The 18,638-nt window shown below is 34.3% G+C and overlaps 1 long non-coding RNA gene across 1 annotated transcript; it reads left to right on the top strand.

Moving 5' to 3' along the window:
- Nucleotides 1–3,837: 3,837 nt before the first annotated feature.
- On the top strand, nucleotides 3,838–5,878 carry LOC144334727 (uncharacterized). The gene is made up of 2 exons (XR_013404884.1): nucleotides 3,838–3,960; nucleotides 5,705–5,878. It is a non-coding gene; the product is annotated as an uncharacterized LOC144334727 (long non-coding RNA).
- The last annotated feature ends 12,760 nt before the right edge of the window (nucleotides 5,879–18,638 follow it).

The following is an 18,638-nucleotide window of genomic DNA, read 5'->3' as shown; positions in this document are numbered from 1 at the left end:
GCAACATGATTAATCATATTAGATAAATGAAGACACAAAATGATACATATAGTATTACTCCATTCAAAAAAATACAGCAACAGGTGAAATAAAAATGTATTGCTTATATACATAGTAAAACCATACAGAAAAACAATGGCTTACTATAAAAGTCAAGATGATAGATTCCTTTGCATGGAAGGGATGGGGTTTCAGCAGGATTATTATTAACCTGATTACTTCTTGATCTGGGTGGTGTTACTGCAGGCATTCACTTTATAACTATGAATTAATCTGTAAATATATGTTATATCCTTCCTAGTTGTGTGTGTCACAGTAACCCAAAATAAGAAGTTGAAATAAATGTAAGAAAAAAGTAAAACAAAATTAAAATGACAACAATAAGGCAGAGATGATAGTTTGCAATCCCTTGTAGCTCTTCCCATTGAAGAAGAAGAATACTCTATTACCCTACCCATTGATTCTAGGCTGGTTTTGTGATTTACTTTGGCCAATGGGACATTAGCAAATGTGACACAAGCAAAGGCTTGAAAATGGTTTTCACATTGGGGTTTGCCTTTTCTTGTTGATTTAGAAACCCGGCTGCCATTTGACAAGGCTTGTCTACTAGATGTTTGTAGACACATGGCTTGATATTTCTTACCATCTCAGCCAACCATTAGACATGTGAGTGAAGCCATCTGGGACCACAGCCCCAATTGTCCTACGAGCTGATTGCAGCTGCATGAGGGAGTCAAGGTCAGACAAGGGGAGGAACTGCTGACTGAACATTGCCAAATTTCCAAACCACAGAATTATGAGCTAAAAATGAACCTTTTAAGTCACTAATTTTTGGGTGGCATGCTTTCTGTTATGAATGCAGCAGAATATTTAGATATTCTCAGGTATCAAAAGAGAGCACCGTAGTACCATTGGTCAGTGATTCTGAATCTAAGCATTTTCACAGTAAAGGGGAAAGAGAAAACACACTAAAATGCATAGTTTTCATTTTCTGATCAACAAAAGGCAAGGTACATTTTTTAATGCTGCACAAAGTTATCAGTTTTCTTTAATATTATGTACAATAATGTCAACGGCTCTAAATATCTTGCTTATTTATTAAAATCATGGGTTATGAAAATTTGCTACACATTGGTTATAATTTGTGCTTCTTGACAATCTTTCATTATACTATTTCACACATGTATAATTTCATATGGATGATGAGTCTGCTCTTATTGTTTGGTATCACAATTTCCAGTATTGAGAAGATTCTGAAATTAGATGAGCTTGCTAAAACAAAAGTAATAATAATTGCAGAAAGTCTGACTGTGATTAGTAAAGGAAATCTCCCACCTCTGCCCAAAAAACCCCACAAAAAATAGTAAGCCTTCAAAATAGATACATGTATTAAAAATAAAAGGAGTGCTAACTTGAGTCAGAGTTCAAAGTTCCAGGTATTTTACGAATTTCCAAAGAATATCATACCATGTGAAATTAACATTGGCTCACACAACCTAGATGTCTTAGGAAATAGTATAGCAATTAAAGAGAGATTGAGATTTTTCAGGGTTATAGACTTTGAATACAGTAAACTCTAGGGGCAGATAGAAGATTTAGAAGAGAAATCTTGCCTGCACTTTCTGTAGCTTCCCCATATTTGCTATTTATTAACTTCCTGAATCCTTTTAAGTGCTTTTCAGTGAAAGACTCAAAAAAAATTGTTCTATAGGATTGTTTTGGGGGTAACCAGAATGAGGGGATAGGAAAGCTGAAGCATCTTGGTAGAGAAAAAGATAGGATCCTGAGGAAATGGGGAGAGTGTGATCTGTGGCAACTATAGAAAGAAAATAGAAACATTCTGAATATCAGAGGCCTGGGCAAAGATAACCTTGGGGAGCTTTTCTAGACCTGGAAAGGGAATGTAGGCTGAGAAGTTGTGTGCAATTTCCTGACATGTTAGAAAACTTCAGTGAGAGCCCATAAAATAATTAACCATAAATGCTGAGAAGTATGTACACCAGAGTACCTGTATCTTTGCTTTATTCTGGATTCTGACTCAGTCCATAGTCAACAAAAATATCTTTCTCTTTAGTCAGTAACACTTAGCACACACCCCGAATATTTAGCTACTTTCTGTTTATTTACCTATGAATATGTTACATGCATCTTTGCATAGTTAAAAAAAGTCCTACCCTTACCTATTTAAATAATTTTTTACAATAATCCATATTGTCCCCTGATTAATTTCTCTATCACTATTAAGCAATTAAAATTATATTTATAAAGACTCTGTGGTGTACAACTTAGGTACCAGAGAATGGTGTAGGTAGGCCTTCTTTGAAACCTCTTTTTTTCCCCTGCCCCCACTAATGGATTTAAGATGATTAAATTGCAAAAGACACGACAGAAAGGTGATGTTTTGACAAAATGAGCTGGGTTGTTTGGAAGCAGCCCTGAAGCAGTAGCTTGGAATTGGGGGCCTTATGGATTTCTCCATAATGCAGATAGAACTTCATGATATATTTAAATCCTTTTCCGCAAACATTTCCCTGATTTGTTGCCAAGCCGTCACTGAATTTAGTAATCCAGACAGATTACCATAGGGGTCCTATTTTTAGGGTCCTTCTGTTGCTGTGGCAGTTGCAGCTGATCGGATTATGGTTCTATCCTAGCCATGTAAAATGCTTTGATGCGTCGAGAGAAACCTGCACTCAACTCCCGTAATTACAATGTCAGACTCATAGCTGGAAACTTCGCTCTGAATTTATTCTGTAGCTCCATTGTGGCCAATCCATTATTAACTCATGAGATGGCGTGTTGTCCTTTAGTTTTGCTCTGTGTCTTTCAAACTCGCTCACTATTATGTGTATGTGTGTGTTAGATGGGAGGGTTGGTGATAGTAAATGCACGCAGTGGGTCACAGAGGACATATATAATTTCTCTGATTCTAAGTGCAAAAAAAACCATACGCAACCAAGACATCACTCTCTCCTATAAATGGCAATATCTCCATCTAGTGGTGAAAATTACCTTAATTGTCTTTACTGTCAGATGAGAAAAAGCTACAAATTTGTCTCAGAACGTAATTTGTATTTTACCTTCACAATATAAATGTTTTCCCAAGAAGAATAGATGTTCATCACATCAAATTGGACCCAGCCCATGGCCTTTGCAAGGGAAAAAGTAATTCCATTTACCTCAGAAGAAGTTTGTCTTCCACTGTCACCTGATACCTGGGTACCCAGAATTTGTCCATAATTTTTGTCATGGTTTTTATCTTTTACAAGGTATTGGGAGGGAAGTAGTGACAAAGCATAATGAAATAACAAGCTGAATTAATTTTATGTGGATTCTTACATTTGACCTAAGAAGTAAATTACTCAGCCAATTTCTCATCTCTTATAAAACTATTTTTCATCAATTGTATAGCAATTACGCCACAGTAAGCTAGTATACATTTTTCACGTATATACAAAGAAATAACATTTTTTTCTTTGAAGAAATAAAGGCTAAGGCAGAATGTTTAGGTTTTCCCTATTTTATAACTTATTGCAACCTCAATCAAAAAGCTCTCGCAACATGAAACCAGTTATTTAAGGCTGTCTTTTACAAATGTTCTTGATTGCATTTTCGTTATTGTTAATGCAAGTAGGAAATTGTTTTAACAATTTAAGAGAAGAGTAATATTCCTACTCATCTCCAATTATACAGCTTGCACTCACACATTTATTTAGGTAAATATAAATACGGAGTCACCAGATAGAAAACCAGGAGAGTGAAGGCGGCCTCTGGGCACACAGCAGAGCCCGCTAGGTGGCAGCATGCGCACGGTCTCAGCTTGTTTCAAACCCTGCTGCTTGTGCTTGGAGTCCTTGAACCCCAGGTTTGTTTGTGTGCCATGGTGATTTGGTCTCTCCAGAGGGGCTGAGTCTAGTAACTCGATGCAACAGAGTCAGATCTTTCAATCCAGAATGCCAAGTGAGTAATGTAAAATTGAACTTTTTTTTTTTCTGATATGTTAATATTGGAATATGTTACCCAAAGAACTTGATGTCAGGATTTCTAAGAATTTGAAAGAGTTTGTGGCCTGGACAAGTGTTTTGTACAGCTTACGTCAAAATCCAGTTACTTTTTTCTATCCAATACTTTCTTCCCTCCCTCTTTCCCCATCTCCTTCCTTCTCTTCCTCCTCCTCTTTCCTCTTTCCTTTTTCCCTCCATTTGTCTTTTTTCCTTCCTTTTTCTTTTCCTTCTTTCTTTCCTTCTTTCCTTTTTTCCTTCTTTCTTTCCTTCTTTCCTTTATTCCTTCCATCCTCCCTCTCAGTGCCCTTCCCTGGCTTCTTTCTCTTAATAATAACACTAATAAGATTAATAGCAACAAATAAAAGGGAAAAATATATGTTTATATGTGCCAGTCTCTGCTCTAAGAACTTTACTGAGATTATCTAATTTAATCCTTCTAACCTAAACTATTCTAACCTATGTATACAGTAGGAGTAAAGTGAGGGATACTATCATTAAGTAAATTGTTCAATTTATTAATTCAGAATATATTTTTTGGACACTGTAATCAGGATGCAACAGTGATCAAATCAGATAGATGTTCTCAAAGAGTCTGCATTCCAGACAGAAAAACAGAAAATGAACAGTTAAAAAATATTACGACTTGTGATAAATGTCCTGAAGCAAATGAAAGGAGTGCCATGATGAGACAAAATTTAGAGCTCTCTTTTTTAATAAGTAAATATGAATTGTACATTTCATATACATATGTACAAATCTAGATTATAAAGTAACTATTCTCAAGATCTGGAATCTTGCTTATGTGGACAGGTTTTGAGCCTCACATTTTTAGACTTCTTGGATGTTATACTTTTTCTTACATATTATAGCCTTTATGTTTACATTTTCCTCGTCTTTCTTTATTTCATGTAAAGATTAGGCTGTAGTTACCTTAAATAAAATATGGCAATCATACTTTCTTGAACTACACCCCTATTGAACAATATGGTTCTTCAGTGACATGTTCACAGATTATATCTCACTTACTTGTATAGATGACTAATCTCATCCATTATGTATTAATTTGTACCTTAATTTTAAGTTATGAGGACTTTCCTATATTTCGCCATACGTAACATTTATATGTCTATGCACACACACATTATATTTTAAGAAGAAAAAATTGAATTTTAAAAAATGTATTTCTAGCCACCTGAGAAAATATACAATGTCAAATATAACCATTTTGCTAATTTTACGTAGTCTAACATATCTGTTACATTGTTTCGTTTAAAAAAATTAACACTTTGGTGCCCCAAATTCACTATCCTCAATTGACATGATACAGAAGAAATAAGCAATAAACATAAATGTGAGGGTATTGAAAATAGTGGTGAAAGAAGGAAAGTGTAGAATCCGGGTTGAAAATAGCAATATTTAAACTGCATGAAAGAATATCATTTTTTATTGAAGCATGGTTAAAACTTTAAAGATATTCTTCAAAAGAGATTCACAGCTTTAAAATAGTCAATGCTTTCATTTATTTTCTGCACCACTAATGCTTAAGAAAGCCTGTCATATTAAAATTTCTTACTAAAGGGACCACACACAGTGACTCATGCCTGTAATCTCAGCACTTTGAGAGGGTGAGGTAGGCAGATCACTTGAGCCCAGGAGTTTGAGACCAGCCTGGGTAACATAGCAAAACCTTGTCTCTACAGGAAAATTTAAAAATTAGCTGAGCGTGGTGGCTCAGGTCTGAAGTCTCAGCTACTCAGGAGGCTGAAGTGGGAGGATCACTTGACCTGGAAGGTCGAGGCTGCAGTAAGCCAGGATTGCACCAGTGCACTCCAGTCTGGGCGACAGAGCATCCAAAGAAGAAGAAGAAAGAAGAAAGAGAAGAAGAGAAAAGAAAAGAGAAGGAGGGAGTGAGGTAAGGAAAGAAGGAAGGAAGGAAGGGAAGAAGGAAAAGAAAAGAAAAAGAAAAGAAAAAAAATTTCTTAATCAATAAAAAATAATATTTCACAGATCATCACACCATTAAAGGATTATTAGGGACAGTCAAATTATACAAAATAGAGCGCTTGATGTGCATTACAGAGAAACCATAAGGATAGCATTATCTAAAGAATCAATGGATTTTCCCACCACACAGTGTCTACTAAGTAATAGCTGTTAAATAACTATTTCTTGAATGTGTTAATAAATAAATGGAAATTAAAATTTCTCGTGTAGACACGGTTATAATAGTCTCAGAAAAAGAAATATTCATATCCAGTGTATTCAGCAATATTTATAAATACACGTATAAATTATATAGATATGTAATATTAAAAGCACAATAAATGTGGATATAAAAATAAACATAAATATACAAAATATATGTGTATAAATATATATTAAATATACATATATGTGTATATATTGAATACACAGTATATAAATACTTGTGTATATATACACATCTGTATGTATATTCAATATATACACATATATTAAATATATGTATATTCAACATATATATTATACATATGTATGTATTGCTGTTTCTATCTTCTAGGAGCTACATAGAATCTAAAGTTTTAGTTTTAAGAAACGGCTTTCATTTTAATGGAGAAGACATATTAATAATTTATTACAAATTAAACAATTTCATTTTAATTATCATAAGCTCCAAAAAGAATATCAAGAAACTAGAAGAATATAGTAACAAGGGTGATTCACTATTGCGAATCACTGGTCTAAAGTAATAAAAAACTAATGAGTTATCAGAGACATAAAATGTTTTTAACAGCCTCCAAGAATCAATTTAAGCCCTAGTCATAGCTCTAGGGGCTCAGATTTTCAGGACATGTTTATTCCTGTGTTATATTCATATAAAAGCAAAAAGTAAAGTTCAAATTGATAAAATAATCTTAATAATGCTATGGCCATCAAAAAGACTGTACTCTCTCCTCTTATCGGAATAGTATCAGAATTAAATATTTTAGATTCTACTGTAAAGTAGGTAAGCAAATTAGATAGCAGTATTGGGTCGATGTACATCTCCTGATTTTGATAATTTTACTATGATTTTATAAGAAAACATGATGTTTTCAGAAAACACCTGTTTAAGTATTCAGTGGTACAGAGGCATCATGCCTAAAAGTTACTTTTCAAGAGGTCAAAAATGTGTGTGTGTGTGTGTGTGTGTGTGGAAAAAGGACAGAAAAGGAGTAAAATATTAAAATTTGAGGATCTGTGTAAAAAGTATATCAGAATTCTTTGTTCTATTTTTACAACATTTCTGTAAGTCTGAAATTCTTCAAAGTAAAAAAAAAAAATACAGTGTTTGAAAAATCATACTGAACATGGTTCCTGGCACATACATTCTTCATAAGTTTCAAGCTTAGAATCATAGTTTTCACTGAAATTATGAATTCACCACTTACGTTTTAGTTCTTACATTACTATAAAGAAATACCTGCAACTAGGTAATTTTTAAAGAAAAGAGGTTTAATTGGCTTCCGCAGTTCCACAGGCTGTACAGGAAGCATGGCGCTGGCATCTCCTTAGTGTCTGGAAAGGATTTAGGAAACTTACAATGATGGCAGAAGGCAAAGGAGAAGCAGGCACATCTTACATGGCAGGAGCAAGAGAGAGTGAAGGAGGAGGTGCCACACACTTTTAAACGACCAGATCTCATGAGAACTCACACACTGTCGTGAGGATGGTACCAACGGGATGGTGCTAACCCATTCATGAGAAATCGCCCCCATGATCCCGTCACCTCCCACCAGGCCCTGCCTCGAACACTGGGGATTACAATTTGACAAGAGATTTGCTGGGGATACAGATCCAAACCACATCAACTTGATATGACAAAACAAAGTAAGTAAATCTCTACCTTTCAACTTTTAATTCACAAGATAAATTTTTAATTCACAAAGTAAAAATAAAATTATCTGTGTGTTATATTTAGGTTAGAAGAGACACTTCACAATGATGCTTACAAATTTTTAGTTTTTTAGTTTTTTAAAAAGCTGACCTGAATACAGAGTTTTCCTTCCCTTCTTCTTACATACCCAAGAAGAATAAATTATTTACAGTGTCAAAGACAAGAAAATATACCATCAACTAGCCACTTAAATGTTGAATTTCTATAATATGGAAAGCTGATAAAGTCCTACCGATGGATAAATTAGAATTTAGAAAACAACACAAAACATGTGCTTGAGAAGGAAAAAGAAAAAAAGATGGGAGCAGGGGTTACTGTCAGAGTAATTAGTAAAAGGCTGAACACAGAATGCATTAGCCTCCATGTTTGCAGCTGGCTGCGATATATACACCCAAATAATGGCATGGAAGGAGAAGGTAGACTTATAGATGTCTATTCAGCCATAGAAGGGAAGGCTAAGAGATTGCAAAGTTGCTGTCCCGGGGCCTTGAGGTTATTAAGCCTTTTGGCTAACCCTACAACCATGCACCTCTAGATCTCTTGCTCTGAATGGCAAATAAACTCTTACCTACATAAGCCATGATAATCAAGTTTTCTTTTATCTGGAACCAAAAATATTCGAGAACTGACCCAACATTTAGATGTGTAAATGCAATTATCAGAAAAACTCAAAATAATTATATAATTAGCAAATAGTTGTAGGAGTAAGTATGGCCAGAAAGATTAAGAAAGATACTATCTTCATCTTTTGCAATAGGGCTCTTAATATATATTTTTAAAAGTTAATGAATTAAGAAAGAAATTTATATGTTTGTAGTAAGAATTATTGAGTTGAGGTACCTATAAAAGTGAAAATATGTATTTTTCAAATGGATTTACCTGGGACCATGTTACTGTCTCAGGCAATGTAAAAATGAATTAGAAAAAAATGACATATGCATCTCAAATAAAATAATACAAATGATATATGTTGAGACTATGAGATGAGGGAAGATATCATAGAATATGGTATCTGATATCATTTTCTTAATTAGTAGCATGTTTATATTTATTTGTACATATATCTCCTTATGGCATTTATAAAGAAATACATAAAATTATTTAAAATATTTTCTAGTATGAGTTTTGCAATTTTTTCTCAAGAATAGAGAAAAGAAAATCAAAACTTTTTTTCTTCACACAGCTGACAAAGAATAAAATGTTCACAATGCAAAGAAAATACATGGTCTTTGGGAGTAGATCTTTTAAATCCCTGGAAAGAAGTAACTAAATAATTTTCTGATTTCATATGCTATTAATAGGTGATTTTTTCCTATCTGCTTTACATTTCCATTTGCAGTTATCTCTTTTCATGTCTTCTCACTGTGTCAGGTACATACCCTCAATTTGATGTAAGTGATTTTAAACAATTGAAAATCACACTTGAAGGTGTGAGACTTTGGACAATCTGCAATAAATCCAAGAGTCACAGCACCAGGAGACAAGCAGCAAAGAGTATTGTATTTAAAAGCAAGAATCATTCATCCAGGGACTGTGACTTGCCAGACTTTTCTATTAAAACTACTGAATTCTAAATGAAGTTATTCATTCTTATTGATGGTTTCTATAGTTAAAAGCCAGCAAAATGATCCTGCCAGTAAGCATCACTGTTTTCTTTTGTTTGTTTCCATCCCCAGTGATCAGTACTGGCAGCAATCAGTGCCCTTACTATATTTTTTATTTATTGCCAGTGCAGATGATGATTCTGTTAAGAGGTTGTCATGCTTTATCCATTTCTCATAGGCACATTCACTTTTCCAATAGGCACAAAATTCACTTTGGGATAGAAAGGGAGGCAGGATGAGCTTTAGTTCCCCAGGGACAAGCAAGGGTTCAACAGGTCACTAGATGTGCAGGGCTAGGCATCTGAGAAGCCAATGCTCACACATTAGATTTGAAGGACATAAATGCAAATGAAAGATTAAAATATACATGTGGATGATATCATGTGACCATTAGTAAGGCAAATAGACCACCCCAGACAGTATCAATAACAATAAGACAGTAATCGAAAGAAGCAGAACACATGAACCCATGTAATAGGAGTAATGGCCGGAGAAGCAGAAGAGAATCAGAGGATGGAAGTCATTGAAGGAAGACAAGACATAAGAGACCCTGTCAAATACAGCAAAAAAAAAAAAAAAATTAAAATTCAAAAATGATTATTTTATTAATTGATAAGGTCATTGATGATTGGCCAGTATTATTTCAGCAGAGTAATGAGGAGTAAACAAGAGTGAAGTGGAAATGGTCACTGAAATGTACTCTTTTAGTAAGTATGAAAGAGAAGAGTGATATGGTTTGGCTGTCTGTCCCCACCTAAATCTCATGTAAAATTGTGATTCCCAATGTTAGGGGAGGGAACTGGTGGGAGGTGATTGGATCATGGGAGCAGATTTCTCCTCATTGTTCTCATGATAGTGAGTGAGTTTTAATGAGATCTAGTTGTTTAAAAGTGTGTAGCACTTCCTCCTTTGCTTTCTCTCTCTCCAACTCTGCCATGTGAACAAGGTACTTGCTTTCCCTTTCCCCTTCTGCTGTGATTGTAAGTTTCCTGGGGCCTCCCCAATCATGCTTCATGTGCAGCCTGCAGATCCGTGGGTCAATTAAACCTCTTTTCTTCATAAATTTCCTAGTCTCAGGTAGTTCTTTATAGAAGTGTGAGAACGAACTAATATAAAGACACAAGAATTATTTGTGTATTTTTTAAAATCTATGCTCTATTAATATTTTAATTGATGTATAAACTAATTATACATATTTATGGGGTATCTGTAATATTTTGATACTATAGACAATGTGTAATAAGCAAATAAGGCTATTTAGGATATCCATCACCTCAAATATTTGTGTGTGTGTGCGTGTGTGTGTATGTGTTGGGAACATTTCAAATATTCTAGCTATTTTGAAATGTAAATTGTTGTTAACTATAGTCACTCTACTTATGCTATTAAACAATAGAACTTATTTCTTCTAGCTAACTATATGTTCATACCAATTCAACCAACTTCCTTTCACCCCCACCCACCCTTCCCAGATTCTGATAACTATTATTCTGCTCTCTATCCAAGTGAGATCCACTATTTATCTCCCACATATGAGTGAGAACATGTGATATTTATTTGTCCTTCTATGGCTGGCTTGTTTTACTTAACATGATGACCTCCAGTTCTGTCCATGTTGCTGCAAATGAGAAGATTTTATCTTCTATTAGGAATAGTATTGAGTTATGTTTATATCTATTTATCTATTGATCACATTTTTATTCATCATCCATTAATGAACACTTAGATTGATTTCATATCTTGGCTATCGTGAATAAGTTACAATAAACATGGGAGTGTAGGTAATTCTTTGATTTACTAGTTTCCTTTCTTTGGAATAAATACCCTGTAGTAAGATTGCTGGATCATATGATAATTTTACTTTCAGCCTTTTAGGAAATCTCCATACTGTTTTTCATAATGGCTATCCTAATTTACATTCTCACCAACAGTGTATAAGTGTTTCCTTCTCTTTGGATCATCTCTAGAATTTGTCAATTTTTTGTCTTTTTGATAATAGCCATTTTAACTGGAGTGAGAAGGTATCTCAATGTAGTTTTGATTTTCACTTCCCTGATGATTAGTGATGTTGAACATTTTTTACAAATATCTATTAATTATTTGTATGTCTTCTTTTGAAAAATGCCTATTAAAATTCTTTGCCCAATTATTTAAAAATTATTTGGTTTTTTATTTGCTGTTGAGTTGTTTTAGGTCCTTTTATATTCTGGATAATATTTCCTTGTGAAATAAATAATTTGCAAATATTTTGTCCGATTGTAGAGATTCTGTCTTTGCTCTGTCGATTGCTTCCTTTGCTATGCAGAAGCTTCTTAGTTTAATGCAGTCTATTTATCTATTTTTGTTTTTTTTTCCTGTGCTTGTGAAGTCTTAGCCATAAAAATGTTGATTTGAATAATTTTCTGAGCATTTCCCCTATGCTCTCTTATAGTAGTCTTATAGTTTTAGGCCTTATGCTTAAACTTTGATTCATTTTGAGTTGATTTTTATATAAGGTGAGAGATGAGAGTCTAGTTTTATCCCTCTGCATATAGAAATCCAGTTTTTCCAATGTGAAGAAGAAAATATCTTTTCCCCAGTATATGTTCTTGGCACCTTTGTAAAGAATGAGTTTGCTGTAAATACATGAATTTGCTTATGGGTTCCCTATTCTGTTTATCGTTCCATGTGTCTGATTTTAGACCAATATCATGTTGTTTTGGTTACTATAGCTTTGTAGTATATTTAGAAGTCAGGTGGTGTGATGCCTCCAGCTTTTTTCTTTTTGCTCAGGATCGCTGTGTCTATTCAGGGTATTTTGCAGTTCTATACCAACTGTAGGAAGTTTTTTTCATTTCTGTGAAGAATGTCATTGGCATTATGATAGGAAATGCAAATGCACTGAATCTGTAGATTGCTTTATATAATATGGTTATTTTAACAATATCAGTTCTTCTGATCTGTAAGTGTGGCATGTCTTTCCATTTATTTGTGTCCTCTTCAATTTCTTTTATTAAATAATTGAATGGAAATTTTACAGTTTTTCTTTAAGAAATCTTTCATCTTCTTGTTTAAATTTATTCCTAGGTATTTTTGGTAGCCATTGTAAAGACATTGCTTTATTGATTTATTTTTGCCTAGTTTGTGATTAGTGTATAGAAAAACTACTGATTTTTGTATTTTGATTTTGTACCTTGCAGCTTTACTTGTTTATCAGTTTGAAGGGTTTTCCGGTGGAGTCTTTAGTTTTTTCTATATATAAGATAATCCTTCCTGCAGAGAGGGACAATTTGACTTCCTCTTTTCCTATTTAGATGCCTTTTAGTTATTTTTCTTGCCTAATTGCTCTCTCTAGGACTTTCAATATTGTGTTTAATAGAGTGGTGAAAATGGCATCCTTATCTTGTTCCAGTTGTCAGAGGTAAGGTTTTCAGCTTTTCTCCATTTAGCATGTTAGCTATGGGTTTGCTATATATAGCCTTTATTATGTTGAGGTATATTCCTACTATGCCTAATTTGCTGATAGTTTTTATCATAAAGGGATGTTAAATTTTATCAAATGCTTTATCTGCATCTATCCAGATAATCATACGGTTTCTAGGCTTCATTCTGTTAATGTAATGTGTCACATTTATTGATTTTCATGTGTTGAACTATCCTTGCATCCCTGGGTTAACTCCTACTTGATTATGATGTATTATCTTTTAGATGTGCTATTTAATTCAGTTGGCTAATATTTTGTTGAGAATTTATGAATCTGTGTTCATCAAGGATATTGTCATGTAGTTCTCTTTTTTCGTTGTTGTATCCTTGTCTGGTTTTGGCATCAGGTAATGCTGATCTGGTAGAATGCATTAGAAAAAATTTCCTCCTCTTCAATTTTTTGAAATAGTTTAAAAAGAATTGGTCTTACCTCTTCTTTATAATTTGATAGAATTTAACAGTAAAGTCATTTAATCCTAGGCTTTTCTTTTTAGGAAGATTGTTTATTGCTGATTCAGTCTCATCATGTGTCACTTATTTGTGCTCATTTTCTGTGTCTTCCTGGTTCAGTCTTCATAGATTGAATCCAGGAATTTTTCCATTTTCTGTATGTTTTCCAACTTGTTATCATATAGTGGTTCGTAACAGTCTCTTATGATCCTTTGTATTTCTGTGGTATCAGTTGTAATGCCTCTTTATTTGTTTCTAATTGTATTTGTTTGGGTCTTCTTTCTCTTCTTTTGGTTAGTATAGCTAGTGGTTTATCAAATTTGTTTATCTCTTCATAAAACCAATTTTTGGGGTTTTTTTATTTTTCTATTATTTATTTAGTTTCTGTTTTGTTCAGTTCTGCTCTAATCTTTATTATTTCTTTCCTAATTTTGGGTTAAGTTTGTTCCTGCTTTTCTAGTTATTTAAGCAGCTTCATTAGGTTATTTGAAATCTTTCTACTTTTTGATGTAGGCTTTTATGGTGATAAACTTCTCTCTTAGCACTGTTTTTGCTATGTTCCATAAGTTTTGATATGTTGTGTGTCAATTTTTATTTGTTTCAAGAATGTTTGAAGTTTTTTTCTTAACTTCTTTATTGATCCAATGGTTGTTCAGAGGCCTATTGTTTAATTTCCATGTATTTGCACAGTTTCCAAAGTTCTCTGGTTATTGATTTCCAGCTTTATTTTATTGAGATCTGAAAAAGTACTTGATATAATTTTGATTTTTAAAATTTGCTGAGACTTGTTTCATGTTCTAACATATGATTTGTCCTGGAGAATGTTTTATGTGCTGATGAGAAGAACATATATTCTGCAGTTGTGTGACGAAATATTCTGTAAATGTCTGTTAGGTCCATTTAGTCTATAGTACATTCCAAGTACCATGTTTCATGGTCAATTTTTGTCTAGATGATGTGTCCTATGCTGAAAGTGGGGTGTTGAAATTCTCAACTATTATTGTATTTAAGTATCTTTCTCTTTAACTCTCATAATATTTGCTGTATATATTTAAGTGCTCCAGTATTGGGTAGAGATATATTTACAATGTTAAATCTTCTTGCTGAATTGATCCCTTTATCTTGTATGTAATAATCTTCATCTATTTTTATTTTTGACTAAAAGACTATTTTTTTCTGGTAAGAGTGTAGTTACTTCTGCATGTTTTTCGTTTTCCTTTGTGTGGAATATTTTTTCCATCCCTTTTCTTTCAGTCTATGTATGTCTTTACAGGTTTAAATGAATTTTTTGTAGATGGCATATAGATGTGTCTTGGTGTTTTGTGTGTTTTATTTATATATGTTTTTATCCATTCAGCAAGTCCATATCTTTTAATTGAGGAATTTAAAACATGTACATTTAAGGTTGTTATTGATAGGTGAGGACTTGTTCCTATCACTTTGTTCATTGTTTTCTGATCATTTTGTATATTCTGTTTCCTTTTGTCTCTTTCATTGTTTACCCTATGATATGTTGGGCTTTTTTCTGTGATAACATTTGACTCCTTTCTTCTTCTCATTTGTGTATCTGCTCTAAAACTTAGTTATATACTTTCTTTGTTATGTTGATGATAAATATTATCCTTTCATTTTCAAATGTAGAACTCACTTAGGCATTTCTTGTAGGGTCAGTCTAGTGGTGAGGCATTCCCTTAGGGTTTGCTTGTCTGGAAAAGATTTTATTTGTCCTTCATTTTTGAAGGACAGCTTTGTTGGGTGTAGTATTCTTGGTCATTGGGGTTTGGGGTTTTTAATACTTTGAATATATCATCCCATTCTCTTCTGGCCTGTAAGATTTATGCAAGAAGTTCACTGTTAGTCTGATGAGAATTCCCTTACATGTGACTTGATATTTTTTCTTGCCATTTTTAGAATCTATTCCTGTCTCTTTTTGAGAGTTTGACAATAATGTGCCTCAGAGGAGATCTTTTTGAGTTGAATCTATTTGGTTATCTTTGAATATTCTGTACCTGAATGTCTATATATCCTATAAGACTTGGAAAGTTTTCATTTAGTTTTTGTTAAATAGTTTTAAAATGTCCTTGGCTATCTCTTCCCCTTCTAGAAATTCCAAAATTCAAATATCTGATCACTTTATTGTGTCCCATATGTGACATAGGCTTTCATTCTTTTTATTATTTATTTATGGGTTTTACTGGGTTATTTCAAATGACCTGTCTTCAAGTTCAGAAATTCTTCCTTCTGCTTGATCTAGTCTATTGTTGTGGCTCTTGATTGTATTTCTTATTTCAAACATTGGACTCTTCAGTTCCAGGATGCCTATTTATTTCTTTTTAATATTTATATTTTTGTTGAATTTCTCATTCAGAATATATATATTATATATATATATATATCTTTTTCTGATCACTCTGTATTGTTTACCTGCTATATCTCTTTGAGTTGTTTATCTGTTCTATCTCTTTGAGTTTCTTTAGTATCATTATTTTGAATTCTTTCTCAGGTATTTTGTGTGTGTGTGTGTGTGTGTGTGTGTAAATTGTTGGTATCTGTTACTAGAGAATTATTGTATTCCTATTGAAGTGTAATATTTCCTTGCTTTATCATGCTTCTTTGTCTCATTGATATCTGTGTATCTGATCTAACAGTCACCTCTTCCAATTTTATTGATTGACTTTCATAGGAAAAGACTTTTCAAAATAGAAATATCTATACTGGTTGAGTAAAGTGGTTGAGTAAAGTGTTTTGGCTCTGATTCTGGTGAATGCAGTAGTGTAGTCTCTGATTTCTTCGGCTACAATCAGTGTTAGTGGTGCCTGTGAGTTTCTCAGTGGCTTAGGCTACAGCTGTAAGTGGATGCTGTGGTGAGCCTTTACTGGGGATGGAGACACCAGGTGAGCCAGTCCTCAGTCACCAGTGGTGGCAACAGCTGAATAGGCAGGCTGGTTCTTGGAACCTCAGGCAGTATACATGGGTGTTGGTGGTAATGAGTCCAGGCAGACCGGTCCTCAGGCTTCCAGGCAGTTTGCCTAAGTAATGGTAGTAGCAGTGATGGGCTGGGCAAGTGGGTAGGTCCCTGGGTCCTTGGGTAGTGCGTGGGGGGTTGGCAGTGGGCAGAATGGGCCTTTCCTCAGGATCCTTACGGTGTACATGGGTGCTGGCAATGGCAGTGTATCAGTCTGTTCTCACGCTGCTAATAAAGACACACCCAAGACTGGGTAATTTATAAAGCAAAGAGGTTTAATTGACTCACAATTCCACATGGCTGGGAGGTCTCACAATCATGGTGGAAGGTGAAGGAGGAGCAAAGTCACGTCTTACACGGTGGCAGGCAAAAATAGCATGTGTAGGGGAACTTCCCTTTATAAAACCATCAGATCTTGTGAGACTTACTCACTATCAGGAGAAGAACATGGGAAAGACTCTTCCCCATGATTCAATTACCTCCCATCTGGATCCCTCCCATGCCATGTGAGAATTATGGGAACTACAATTCAAGATGAGATTTGGGTGAGGACACAGCCAAACCATATCAAGTGGGCAGGTGGATCAGTCCCCAGGCCCCAGAATGATGTGTGTTAGCACTGGTAGTGGTGGTGATGGCAGAGGGCATCGTGGGTCTTTCTTCAGGCCTCAGAACCAGTCTTTAGGTCCTCTGAAGGCATATGCAGTTGCAAAGTATTCTTGCCACTACAGGGGATAGTTGCTGTCAGTGGCAGTGGCAGCCATCTCTCAGGCTCTGAGGAGTGCACAATTCTGATCTCTTTGTCCTGGGTCAGCCTCCCTAGTGTGCCTCACCACACATTCACTGGGGTGTAGGACACTGTGTTGGCTAAAATGCTGGAAACCCTGTCTCACTGCCTGGTCTAACCAGCATTGTGCTGCTATAGCCCTCTAGGTGAATGTGGAGGGATGTCAGTGGTTCTCCAGGGATGTGGGGATGAATGGGACTGTTGGGCCCAAGGGAAGAAATGCAGTCTAGTGGGAGCTGAGTTCTCCAACTGATGCCATGGTGCCAACTTCTTGGGACTCAGTGGTTAAGGGTGGCCCAGGATGAGTTCCCTCTTTGGAGTAATGCCATTGTGTGGACTCCAGATGAATTTCAGTGTTCTCTTTTAGATGCTCTTTTCAATGGATGTGTAGTTATGTACTGCATGAGTTGTTCTTTCTGGAGGAGATGAGTGCCAGGTACCTTTATTCAGCCATATTGAAGCCCCCTCCCATCCATTAATACTATGCACAGTAAATCTGAATTATCTTTCTAATGCTTTATTTCAAATACATACTATAAATATATTATACAAAATAATCATTTTATATTTCCACAGTGTGTGTATATATATGTGTATGTATGTGTGTGTATGTATATACACATATATATAATACATAGTTCTTACCCATTGTTGACAATTTTAGTTCTTTTATATTCTTTAAATTTTTTCCCAATATTTTTCATTCCTAGGGCTTATGTGTCCTACGTTAGACTGCATACCTTGTGAAGCAACAGAACATGCTTTTACATTTACTTTTACATTTTATAATACAGTATTTTTTCATTTTGTAATATAGTTCTTCTTATACACTTAGAAGGAATTTTTTAAACATTACCACTAGATGGCAGAAAAGATTAAAAGTTGGATGAAACCAAAGGCAAAAATTTTCATGAGTGATCATTTAAAATAAATATTTATTTTTATCTTTTATTATAAATTGACAATTTATAATTATAGAAATTTATGGAGTACAAAGCAACATTATAATTTATGAATACAATGTGGTATAATTAAATTAAGCTAATTGATATATCCATTACCTCAAACACTTAATATTGTTTTGTGGTGAGAACATTTGCAATTTAAATTGTGAAATGTACACTTCTGTATTATTAGCTATATTTCTCATTCTATGTGATAAAGCTCAAAAGAATTTTTTATCTTTTCTGAGGTTTTGTACCATTTGACCACCATCTTCCCATTCCTCCCACTTCCTGGTCTCTGTAACCACCATTCTGCACTCTGCCTCTATGAGTTAAATTGTCTTGGACTCCACATGTTAGTTAGAACATGTGGTATTTGTCTTTGTTTCTGGCTTACCACTTAGCATAGCGTTCTCCAATTTTGTCTATGTTGCTACACATGAAAAAATGCCCTTCTTTTTAAAGGTTGAATAGTACTTGATTGTTTATAGGTACCACATTTTCTT

The sequence above is a fragment of the Macaca mulatta genome, chromosome 15 (assembly GCF_049350105.2).
Source record: "Macaca mulatta isolate MMU2019108-1 chromosome 15, T2T-MMU8v2.0, whole genome shotgun sequence".
NCBI classification, from domain to species: domain Eukaryota; kingdom Metazoa; phylum Chordata; class Mammalia; order Primates; family Cercopithecidae; genus Macaca; species Macaca mulatta.
The sequence above is the reverse complement of the archived record's forward strand: the minus strand, read 5'-3'. Positions and strand labels throughout refer to the sequence as shown.